Consider the following 12,901-nt stretch of genomic DNA (forward strand, 5'->3'; position numbering starts at 1 on the left):
ATCAAAATCTTTTATTTAAAAAATGGGAAAGTGTGGTTTTTCGCAAATGTGTTCTTTAAAAAAAGAGATTTGCATAGGTTAGGAAACTGTACCAAAGCATTTGGACTCCGGATTGTGTAATTTAATTTGATGAACAGTGTCATATGTTACACTTTACAAAGTGGAACATGGTGAATGTTGTGTTTTTAAGTTTTGAACTGATGTAAAATAGTACTTGTGTTCATCTAACCTATACATTTTGTTTTGCATTGTTTCATTCACAGCATTTATTTAGGTTGAATTAAACCAGTTAAACTGCTTATGACTCAGTGGAGTTTTAAGTTGAACTGGCAAACCATTTTCACTGAGATATACTAACAGAAAACAGACCACTGTTACACCACTGCATAAACTGAGTATGGCACTAATTTAAAGAGAGTTCCACTGATTGCTCTTAATTTTTCAATGATGTAATCACCAAGATGTAGACAAAGTTATTCAGAGTGGTTTGATGTGAAATGTTTCATTCTAGAGTAACTTTATTCAAAGTGGTGGTGATAGGAACTGATGCTTTTAATGTCTCTGATAGCTGCCTTACAAAAAAGGTATTTCATGAAATGGTTATGAATGCACTGCTTGATGCCTGATACCTTTACTATTAGGTTTTGGCCTAAAATGCATTTTTTAAAAACATTAACAGAGAAGGAGTTCATGCAGGGTGTTGTAAGGTAATATAGTGCCAATTTTCTTTTTTTTAATTACTACTTTAAACATATACATATGAAAACTCAGAAGAAACATGTAGGTTCACTGGTCATTTTGGATAGCTAATAAAATGTCTATATTTGCACTGTAGATGTCATGGCCCCTGGTTCCTATTACCACCACTGTAAATTTTGGTAGGGAAGTTTCACAATGCACCATTTTACATAGATCCACTCTGAATACTTTTGTATACATCTCAGTGATTGAAACCAGGAGGAATTTTTAAAAATCTGGAATTTCTTTTTTCCTTACATTCCGTTCACAGTTGGAAAAGAGGATTGCATAGGTCAAAACAACACATTACCAACACATTTGGATCCATTCCATCATTTATTTCAGTACAGTGATGTTATATGTAAAGATATGGCAGAACGCCGGTGATGCAGAATGACTGTGAGGTCAGACTTGTGGAGGTGGTCTTTGCCGATAAACTGGGATATGATGCATGATCCAACCCGCCGGGACCAGAAGAGCAAATGCAAAGACAGACATGGTGAACACTGTTTGCTGTGGAGAAATAATGGAGATGTGAAAGAAATTAAACACTTTACACATTATTGCAGAGAACTGAATGCACAGCCCTAGTGCTGAATTAACACTTCCAACACTGCAACTAAAAACGTCTAGAAACTGGTTGAATAATCTTGTAATACTCTTCCAACAATGTCATAATGAGAAATATTGTATATATTGACTAGATTTAGGATGATTCAACTTGTCAAGATATCATTTTTTCAATGAACACTGAACTAAATAAAGTGTAGTGTGTAGTGTCTCTAAAAGCTACATCACATAAAGGTAGTACATGACATGGTCACATATATATGTTGCCTGATGCCTGAGACATTGTTTTACCATAACTTTTTGGCCTAAGATGTTTTTTTCCTTTTAAATCTATGCAAGGTTGGAGAGGTACATGCAGGGTGTTGTAAGGGAAAATAGTGCCAAAAAATCCTTCCTTCTTCACACTTACTACTATTTTATTGTTTTCAACAAAACATATAAAAACTCAAAAGATATGTTCCTTCACAAGTAATTTTGGATAGCTAATAAAATGGGTTTTGTCATTTGCAGTGTATTCTTTGCATTGTAGACCATGTGACCCCTGGTTCTTATCAGTTTTTCTGCATGAACCATTTCACATCAAACCACTGTCCCTAAAGAAAACCAAAGCGCTACAGCCAAATGACTAACACTAAGTGCCGCCTCCTCACATTTTGAGTTATAAAGTTCTTGGGAATTTTTTCTACTAGATACTAATGCCAATAAAAGGGTAGTAGACTGTCCCTTTCCAAATCTCCAAATTATTGGGTTGCGCCACCAACAACAACAGCACTAAATGTGGGGAAAATTAAAAAGTTCAATGATGACTTCAGGAAGCACTGCAGATTACAACACTGAAAAAGTAATGCATTAAATTCACTTGATTCAAACGTGTACATAAATTCTACAATCATTGCCAGAGGTGAGTAAACCGAAGGACAACATTGTATTGATGTAATATATTTAATTTATGTGGAGATGATGAAGCTACACATTTGGTAAATTCAATGCATCACTTTTTTTTAGTGTATGACTGCTCTGTGATCGCTTATCTTGATCCAGAACACTCAGAATCAATAATTAACTTGAGGGAGAAAAAGCCTGTATTTTATTATTGAGCTCTTTAGTTGTAGGTTAGAAGTGTTGAATCTTGAAGAAAATACTGATTTGATTCCTACTACACAAACAAGTAGTGTCTACTGGATATTATGCTACTATAATCATATAACTAAATATAAATGCTTACCGCAGGTCCAATCTTGTCCTTAGGTGGTTTGCAGTATAAATTCGATCTGTGATCTTGTCGGGCCAGCTTCACTCGCGCAAGACCCCTGACGTGTCCTCTCAGGCCAAAAAGCATTTTTCACTCAAATTCTGTCAATAATTTCTAATCCAGTAGGATCCAAATGAAGTATCCCATGTATATGTCTCTGCACCATAAAGATGACTTGAAATGGTATGTCCTGTTATGACTGTACAGCAGAATTTATCCTACCAACAGGGAGGACCCCTAGGCCATGGTAATGATCCAAAACTATCCGCTGCACTTACAGTCTCAAGAGAATAGCTACAATTAGATTTTCTCACATTCTGTCTTTGACTTTGTTTTTAACATGGGAAGCGACATCACAGGACTCTCACATTGTGGCCCAAATGTTCATGTTTATAAAGAAAATAAATAAATAAAATGTGGTTGATTTTTTTTTCCAGGATTTTAACCCCTTAAATGTCCAAGACCTGCCAAGAGGTACAGGCTTCTATTCCTCACTCCTATATTAAAAAAAAGAAAGACAGAAATAGTCCACACAAAGGTTTGCCTTGTTTTACATGTAATTACTGCCTTAGAATGTAATAAGCCTGGAAATTTAAGATGATCAAGAATGGAAATCTAATATACATTTTTGTCTGTTTAAAAAGCACAACTTTATATATAAAAATGTTCATTCTTTATCAATGGTAAATTTTTCATTTTAGGGAGAAAAACTAAAATTAAAATAATAAAATTAAAAATGAGAAACACAATAACTTAAAAGCTTAATTCTTGGCTAGGAATAATTTTCATCTTTTCAGCTGAGAAATATAACTGGTAGTGTAATTTAGTCAAACACTAGGTTTAGTCAAAGCCTGGAAAACCACCACAAAATGATCCAGCAAGTAGCGACAAACAGCTGTGTTTGGTGTCCCTCAAGAGGAAGCCAGAGGTCAGTGGAGTCACCACAGCAGATGTCCTCTTTTAAAGAGCATACACACTGCGTGGATACTGCAAACACATATCTAATAACTCTGCACACAGTTAGACATTATAGCAGAGCAGTTTTCAGCATGATCTTGGACTAAATTGAGGATTTTTTATGTTCTAAGTTATTAGTATTTTAGACCCATTGCAAAATAGTATCTTAGAGAAATATTTCACATCTTCACATAAACCATTTGGTCTGGTTTTACAGGATCATGCAGCACTCAATACAGTTGATCACAGGATCCAGATCCATCAACTTAAAAACTAGGTTGGCCTTTCAGGAACAATTTTAGAATAGGTTAAATCATTCAATCAAACAGACAGTTTTTTGTTTCAATTGGAAGTCATTTATCTAAATGTTTCCTTTGGAGTTCCACAGGGTTCCACTTTAGGACCACTGCCCTTCTCATTGTACATGCCACCTCTAGGAAATGTGATCTGGAAACACACACACACATCATTTAAACCGCTTATCCTTCTGGGTCGTGGTGGGGTGCTGGAGCCTATCCCAGCTGTCATTGGGCGGAAGGCAGGATACACCCTGGACAGGTCGCCAGTCCATCACAGGGCAATCTGGAAACATTAAAATAATATTCATATCTCTGCTGATGGTACATGATTATACATCTCCACTTCATCTGAAAATCATCCCAGCACAAACCTCTGACCCACATTCAGCCCATAAAATTTCACATTTTATTTATCTTTTATGTTTTCTTCTATTTTATTTTACTTAATTTTATTTAAATCAATTTTACTTGCATTTATTGCAAATTGTTGCTATTTTCCTTTGTGTGTTTCTGCTTTTATTTTTATGTTACTTTATCACTGTAAAGCACTTCTGTATAAATATAAATAAAGCAACTCTGTAGGCTGTGCATGATAAAATGTGGCAAATACAAAGCAAAACAGAGAATTAATGAATGATTAAACAAACAAGTAAATAATAAATGTTTAAGGTAAGTGTTAAACTTTTCTTCTGCTCACTTGGGCTTCTACTTCAAATGCTCCCCATGTGAAAAGAATAAGACTGCAGCCTACAGTCGCCTCCATGTGAGTGACTGCAGTACTGCAACTAGATTCAGATTATTTGTGTGTGTGTGTGTGTGTGTGTGTGTGTGTGTGTGCCTTTGATCATTTGATCAAATCTGGAGAAGTAAACATATGTAACACAAAGTACATATTTTGATATGGACGACATATAGTGGGACGACAAAGTAATATTTTACTATCAAAATATACATACAAAATATAGCCTATAATTTGTTCAGTAAAAAGGATAAAGAGTATTTAATATATATATATATATATATATATATATATATATATATATATATTAACATAAAGCTCGGGAAAATCATCCTCTGTATATTATAGGTAAACATGTAAGGGAATACACTTACATTGTTAGTGTCATAGCAAAACCATTTTTTGATCATCTGAACACAACAGTTTTCCTTTATACTGTGTGAACATTTCATGATGAATGAACCAACAGAAATTATCCAAAATTGCTTGGAATAAAATCTCTTTACATTGAATCTATTTACACTGACGTTTCCTGAAATAAAGGAGTTTGATGTACTATGTATACATTGTTCAAGTATCCATTCACTCCCCAGTGCATACAGACCATATAAACTAAGCTTGAAAAACAGTGTGTTTGAATTCACTGTTTATGTGATGAAAACTAAAAAAATTGCATATACCCACCTATTCAGCCCAAAGTCGTTTAGGCCCGCTCGCATTGAAGTTACAGGGAGTGTTTCAGCCTGGACTGCTTTTGAATGAGTGACAAAACAGGTCAGCCAATCAGAACAGAGGTCATTTACATATAGAAATCTTATGGGTACAGTGACAAAGACAGCCTGGTTATTTCTAAGGGATAAAAATGAGTTGGAAAATGGTCAGGTATTGATGAATTACATAAAATCACACACAAAAAATGTTGGTTATGGGTTCTATCTTTAGGGGTTTATCTGCACAGCAAATTTATTTAATTTATTTATTTACGGTTCTCAAAATCACTAATGACATAATACAAAAGCAGTACTTATTAATTAAGAAGAAAAGTTATTGCCGCCTTTTTGTTATAGAGAATATGAAGCAGGGAATCAAATAACAACTTTAAATATGTGATGAACAGCCTAAAGTTAGGTTTAGTGGAGCTAATTCTGGCTTTGTGCAAATGAAATTGACTTCAAAATATATAAAACGGAAGTCACGTGTGTGTGTTTCCTCAATTTTGTCAATGAGGCGTGAGGTGAGTGTGCAGTTCTTCCACTGGCCGCTGGTTGGCGCCAGAGGACACATTAAAGCCTAAATCCCATCTGAGCTCGGCGGAGTGAGTCGGTCCTGAAACAGATCTACTAACGTCATTCACCACAGGCCACAACACCGAGAGAGAGAAACCAGCGCAAACATGCAACTTCCATAGAAATGTCTTTACCTCGGAGCGGCCAACAAGTGCAAAAAAGTCGGGATGTGAGTGTCTGTGAGATACTGTGGTCGACATCGCGCTCGCCAAGGAGACTCGAACTGTAAATGTAGGTGGCTTTGTGTTTCTTGAAAGGAAATCCCTAAACTTCACACACACACACAGGCAGGCGGGCAAGCAGGGAGGGAGGCTGCAGCAGGAAGGAAGAAACAGGACTCCGGGTTAGAAAGAAAGGTAAGCCACGGTTCTGCTGCTTTTTCCAGATCCTGAACTTTAAACGCTCGTTTAGTTTTATTGCTTTCAGATTGAACGATCAAGTGATAAAATATCAGCGCCATGCTTCCCTCATGATGGGACGAAGCTAAAGTCAGCTTCTTATTCACCAGCATCTTGTTCGAATTTTCCCGTTCCGCCTTAAGTGGGGCAGCAGCTACATCAGCTACATTATGGAGCTTCGGGTTCCAGAATGTAACTGCTGCAATATTTAAGGTGGAACGGGACGTTTCGAACAAGAAGCTGGCGTATAGGAAGCCAACTTCGGTCTCGTCAGGATAGGTGTGTTTTTGGTCAATTTGTTTATGAACCTGTCCGTCCGAGGAGGTCCATGTGCCCCCTCGACATGCTGGCTGGCTGGCTGGACAGAAAGAACAAGAACAAGATTGAAATGAAATGCAGGCTTGGCAGGCGTGCAGCAGCGATCCTGGTGTAGAAACACGGTGCTCGTGCTAACAAAGCAATCCTGTGCACTGTTCTGTTCTCAGCAGCTCCTGCATGCTGTGGGTTTGCTAGCTAATCCTCCTCCAGCGCGCATTATGTCGCCATTGTATGTTTGCAATGTACTGATATATCTCTTTTTGTACGTTTAGCCTTTAATAATCCTGAGCTGCTCACTCTTTTGACAGTAGCGCCTCAGTAGTCTGCTCTAGTGAACGTCTTACAATTGCATGGTGCATCCTGTTTGCACAAACAGGTAACCAGTCATTGTGTGTGGATGCTGGGACCTGTTGTTATGTGGCACCGGCCCCTGCCCTCCCTGCATTTCCTCTTTAAGATCATCTAAAATGAAAGGGGAAAAAGAAGAAGGCGGCATTGCCGCAAGTCACACTGGCTTTTCTTGGTCCCTAAAGTGCTGGGAATGCCATACCCAGCTGCTTTTGCTTTTGCTTTGTTTCTGTTTGTGTGCCTGAACTTAACATCCTGCCTGAAGTCTGATCACTCATTGTGCGGATGATAGTATCTCTTTTAACCACGTTTTTGTTCCACATCATGGAATGTGAAGTAATCAAACTGGTGGCCGGTGTAGAGGTCATCTGTGCAAAAATAGAGATGACTGTCCAAAATGTGGTGCCGCCTTAAAACCTCAGAGGAGTCAGCCAAATGTGTGTAATTCATGGCGATGGCTCTTGTCTTGACTTAGAAGCCTTTGCACTAATAGCTCCATTGAGAGAAAGGAGCTTGTATACCCCCTCGCCCTTAAACACGCCCGACACACTTATTCTTCGGGGGGACTGGAGTCCCTTCTGTCCCTTTCTCCTTCTTACTCAGACGCCCTCACTGGATTGCCTTTTTCCATAAACGTGCCAATTTGGAGGCTAGGCATGACCTTGAATAAAGCACACGCACACTTTTATTGTCACTGATCTCTTTGCAGTCAGAATAAACATCCTTTGTGGATCAGGTAATTCGAGTAAGCGTGCTGTCTCAGATTAGCCGGTTGTTACATGGGCTTTTTTATTGAAATGAGAACCTGTTCTGCATTGTTCTGTATCAGGTTTTATAAAGGGTGCGTTTGGAGGAGCTTGCAGAAGGTTGTATAAATTACAGCCTACATAATTTTGATGTAATGTCAAATGTCTGGCCTGTTAATTGTCTTCTGTTTTAGTGCTTCTGTATCCCTGGAGAAAATATATTCTGCCATTCAGAGGTGGATTGTAGCTGAGAAGTCCAGTCTGATATTTATCATGTTGTTTGCTTATTTACTATGTTTATCAGTTTATGCATGCATGGAATTAAGAATCAGTTGGTATCCAAGTTGCATATCATGTGGGTTTCTCAGATTTTAAAGAGACACTCCAGCCAAAATGAAAAAAATGTGCCCATTTGCTTGCATTCTACAGCTTTGCTGCAGTAGTCTCTAGAGTGTGGGTTTTTTTGTTCAAAGAGTAGCAAACTCTCCTTCTGATGTATGTTGGAGGTGAACCAAACTTTTGGAAAAACTGCAAATGCTTTGGGAGGATTTGTGGGGTGGGCTCTTTGTTTTTTTTTGTTTTTCTTTTTTGTTAGCTGATGAATGAAGAGCCAGATAACTGGCATTACTTCTAGGAAACCGAATATCATATTGCATATTGAATATCATATAACTGTCTTTACTTAAATGACAGATATTACACATTGAGGAAGACAACAAGCCAAAAAGTAAAGTTAGCAAGGTTGCTGGCTATCTAGGTATCATAATTTGGGTCCTTTTCTCTGACTGTAACGGTAAAAATTTGTCTGGCATCCATTTTGTGCTGAATAAAGATGGAATCGCTGTTTTCTGTATAAATTAAATATAGACTGTTGCTAACTTGGTTGTATTTATTAGCCTACAGATAAGTGGCTATGCTAGCTAGCAGCCTGGTTGACACCACAAGGATTCCTAGTGGTTATATGATGTATTTGTGTAAAGCATGCTGGGTACTGTCGTGACAGAACACCTATGAATAAAAACATGAAAATGATTTTAAAATAACAACAGATAACATATTAAACTGTAGTTTTAGGTCAGAATGTGCATTGTATCGTTGTATCATAGTAGCTTGTTAGCTTGTTAGCTTGTAGTTAGCACCTTAGTTGCTTGCTGCTAGAGTGTTAGACCAGGATACTATAAAGCGGTACTTGTTTCATATGTTGTGTTTTTTACAATGTTTTATGCTCTTTTAAACTGAAAATGAAAAAAAAAAACAGCATATTAACAAAAGGCACACTTTCATTCGGTCCTCATTGCTGTATCGAAAAATGCATTGAATTGAGATCACTGTATTGAGTTATGCATTTTGCCATTTATTAAACTCCTACTGGACATTGATACTAAATATACAATTGGAAATGTATTTTAACACCAGTTATAACAGATATGTTTCAATTCTGCATTTTTGTCTAATTCTCCCTCTCACTTTCCACTTGATGAAGTGATTTTATGAGTCACAGTGCTCTATTTGAGAGTTATTGCTCAGCCATTCACAGAACAGAGTAGTAGTTAATATGCAGACACTCATTGTGCCATGCGTGCTCCCTGGAGACACATGTGCATTGTTTGTTTATTGTGTGTCTTGCACCACTGAGAGCACTTGGAATTATAAGCATGTGAATTTTGTTCCATTTGGTGATCACACATGCAATACGTTTATCTGTTTTGGATCAGATTGTGGGCAGTTACTGTAGGCCAACACTAAATCAGGAAACTTCCTGTAGAAAATCTAATGCAAATTAGATCTAGACCAACATTGGGTATTCGTTAACTGTGCAAACAGTTATCTTGCCATTATTTCTGCAGACTTTTTCATAGTAATATTTATTTTAGCAATAAATTCTGGTTATGTTTTGTGTGGCATTGCATATAATTTATTTGTTTCCTTGTTTAGGCTTGTAATTTATTTGTTGTTTACTCATTATTTACTGCACCAGGTTTGTCTTTGAATAGGAATAATATTTCACTGTTCTTTTCTTCCATTGGCTTCAGCAGGGTCTGGTTCCTGTAGCTTCCGCTGTCTGCCGCTGTGTGGGCTAAACTTGATTGCGGGATACACAGGCTGCCATTGTTCAGTGGTTATATCTGAAAAGAAGTGTTGACGTTGCTGTATGTTGTGCTTTGACCTCAGGGAAATGTATGGTTGACTGTTACCTATTAGAAAGTCTGTGGCACAGAAACGATTAAACCTGTTGAGTCAGCAGTGTCCCAGCTGGAAAAAAAGAAAATACTGACACAAGCAACAATGGATGGTGTATATGTTTCTGTGCTTTCCATCAAGTAGTTGGATGTCTGGGTGCTCTGTGTGATGCCACAATTATTCTGCTTATTTATAAAAGCGCTTGGTGAAATGCTGGTCAATTAAGTTGTGTTCAAGACAGTTTATAAAGGAAAATTGAAAACATCATTCAGTAAAACACTGCAATTCTTTCATTTTAGCTAAATCGTTAGATGTGTAAATCTCATCTTAACATGAACACATTTTAATTATGATTTATTAAGAAACAATTCAGTGTTACCATGGAAATATTCAGTTATGCAAGGAGCTATTCAGTGAGGAACTGTTTATGCAGTTGTGGAATATAGACAATAAAAACCATATGCCAAGTTTTATTGGTGAATTGTATCTTGGCCAAAAATGTAGCTCATACTTTACTGAAGATTATTATAGTTGATTACAGTTAGGGTGTGCACAGGTAGTCGAGTACTTGGCTAAACATTTGTGGTGCACAACTAGGCTAGCTACTCTAGCTGATGTTAGCTAGGTTCAGCAATAACAAAATATATTTATTTACCAAAATAGACCTCTCGTAGAAGTTGATGAGCCCCAGTTTTCCCTAGTGTCAACTCATTAGCCCATCTGAAGAGGCAACCTCTTTTACTCATCCAATACGAAAACATACAGATTATCCTTTGACTATTTGTAAATAACAACAACAACAACAACAACAAAACCTGTTTTCAAATGTAATTCTCTGCATGCTGCTAAATTTTTTAGCCTGCTTACACCAGTGCAGTCACCTAAGTTATACTGCGTTCACATATATGCGGTAGACAGACAACGGTAAACCGAATGTTCCATTATTTTCAACGGAGCCACAATGGAAGATTCTGCCACTGCAAGTGCCAGCGTTCCATGGACCGCAGCAGTGAGAGGAACGTTCTGTCAAGAGCCACGGATGCCAAACGTCTTGTTGTTGAATTCCAGACGAATACAGTATATCAGAACACAAAGTAAGAGTACAGAGCGTCCTCCTGCCTTTTTCCACCTTAAATATCCTTGGATAACCTCCCATTTTCAACGGCACCGTGGTAACCATGGCAACGTTTGTATGGCTTCATGTCGCCGCTGGCCGTATACCGCTATGAGGTGCAGAAAGAATTTCCCTTTGAGGTCCGCTTTGTGTGGTTTTATTTACCAAAATTAGTCATTTATTTTAACATAAAAAAAAAAAAATCAACCACTTTTTATCCCTTAGAATTGAGCAGGCTGTTTTTGTTTTACTGTGCCTTGAAGACAAATATAAGAGAAGTGAGCTTTGTTGTGATTGTCTTCACTGTATTGTGCCTCATTCAAAAAGCACGCTGAGGTATAACACTCCTTAAAGTTTCAGTAAGAAAAGGCACGGTAAGCTGTCTAGGGCTGACTAAGCAGATATATGTAAATGGGTTGGTTCTTGTGACGTTACAGGAACAGTACATTCAAAATGTGTTGTTTTTGCAGTTTAGTTTCCATGGAACTAACATATGGACTGAATAGTGAACGGTACATTTAAAACTTTTAACGGTGTTTACCTACTGCTTCAAATTCCTTAATTAAAAAAAACAAGGGAAATTTGTTTTCTGTGTCATGGGCCCTTTAATTTTGACAAAGACTGTGTTTTTGTGGGTTTTTTCCCCCCTGCAATTCACCAAATGTCTGTTAATTAAAGCCGGATTCCACTGATATTTCAAAATTTCTGCATAATTAAATGGTTAAGATGTATGAGATGATGAGTCATTTGAGTGGTTTAATAAGAAATGCTCCATTCTAGAGAAATCAGTCAGAATTGTTCACAGTGGGAACCAGGAACCATTTGAAGAGTTTAATGTCTTTAAAAGCTCACAGAAGGTTATTACAAAAATGGTTACAAGTACCCTGCAAGATGTCTTAGATTTTTTTTTTTTGGCTTGAAATTGGCTTTTTAAAAGCTGTTGATGGCAGGGAGGTACATGTAAAGCAAACTAGTTCCTAGAACAAAATGTTAAAATATTACATATAACAATTAAAAGAACATTGGTCATTTATTTTAAAGTGTGCTGTAGACACAAGTCCTGAGTCCTATCGGCGCCATTGTAAAGAATTCAGAGTTGGTAAATATCTCTACAATGGTCCATTTCACTTCAAAACACTCTGTATGACTTCGATTACATCTCAACATCTGTACACAGAAATCTTAAAAACATCGGTGGAATTCCCCTGAAACTTTTACAAATACTAATATCAGGATTACTCGGAATGCACATCCCTTCTCGCATTCAGTTCTTCAGAAATATCAATGCAGACCTGTGCGTCGCAGTGCTTCATTTTTACTCCCCTATGAGCACTGTTTTATGTAGTGTGGCGTCCTGGGTGTGAATTCCTGTTTTTTGTCAGCAGATGGGGTGGCAGTCTCTCAGTCCTTGGACCAGGGGTCACAGTGCAAAGCCCTCTTCAGCAGTCCACATCTGACATGCAGGCCAAGCATAGGCGCTGCCCATGAACTGGTCTGGGGCCAGCTGTTTGTGTGCGCACTCCGGCACTTACGTAGCTGCTTCGGGGTTTTGGCTGACAGCTCAGTGGCCTGGCTCGTCTCAGCGGCCCTGACTGACTGCCAGCAGAGGTCACAGGAAGGGAATGAGAGAAGCTCCTCTAACTCATCCCTGCCTTGCGAGTTCCTCTTTACAGCAGTCCATACACCACATGCTGATTTAGGTTTGAGCTAACTCATGATAATTTTCCTTACATCATCCATCAGCAGTTATAGACTTGGAAGAGTGTTCTGTTGATGATTTTGAGACTGTATGATGTAGTCTGTCAAAGCAGACATCCCTAGGTGCCTCACGATTCAAGTTGGTTTTGATTCAGGGTTGCAGAATGTGAGTAGTATTATTATTATTATTATTATTATTATTATTATTATTGTTGTTTGATTTCTGTAGCCTGCAATTTTTGAGATTGCTTAAAAAC

At 37.8% G+C, this 12,901-nt stretch overlaps 1 protein-coding gene across 3 annotated transcripts in view; it reads left to right on the top strand.

Annotated features, from left to right (window-relative positions):
• Positions 1-5,862: 5,862 nt before the first annotated feature.
• The window catches only part of LOC118823393 (BTB/POZ domain-containing protein 7-like), a 39,320-nt gene continuing 32,281 nt past the window's right edge, over positions 5,863-12,901 (top strand). For 2 of the 3 annotated variants that reach the window (XM_036592955.1, XM_036592957.1), the window contains exon 1: positions 5,863-6,197. The gene's annotated coding sequence lies outside the window, so the exon portion shown is untranslated. The remainder of the gene's footprint in view (positions 6,198-12,901) is intronic. The other variant, XM_036592956.1, reaches the window with a different exon arrangement.

Source organism: Colossoma macropomum, unplaced genomic scaffold, assembly GCF_904425465.1.
Source record: "Colossoma macropomum unplaced genomic scaffold, Colossoma_macropomum, whole genome shotgun sequence".
Lineage (NCBI taxonomy): Eukaryota > Metazoa > Chordata > Actinopteri > Characiformes > Serrasalmidae > Colossoma > Colossoma macropomum.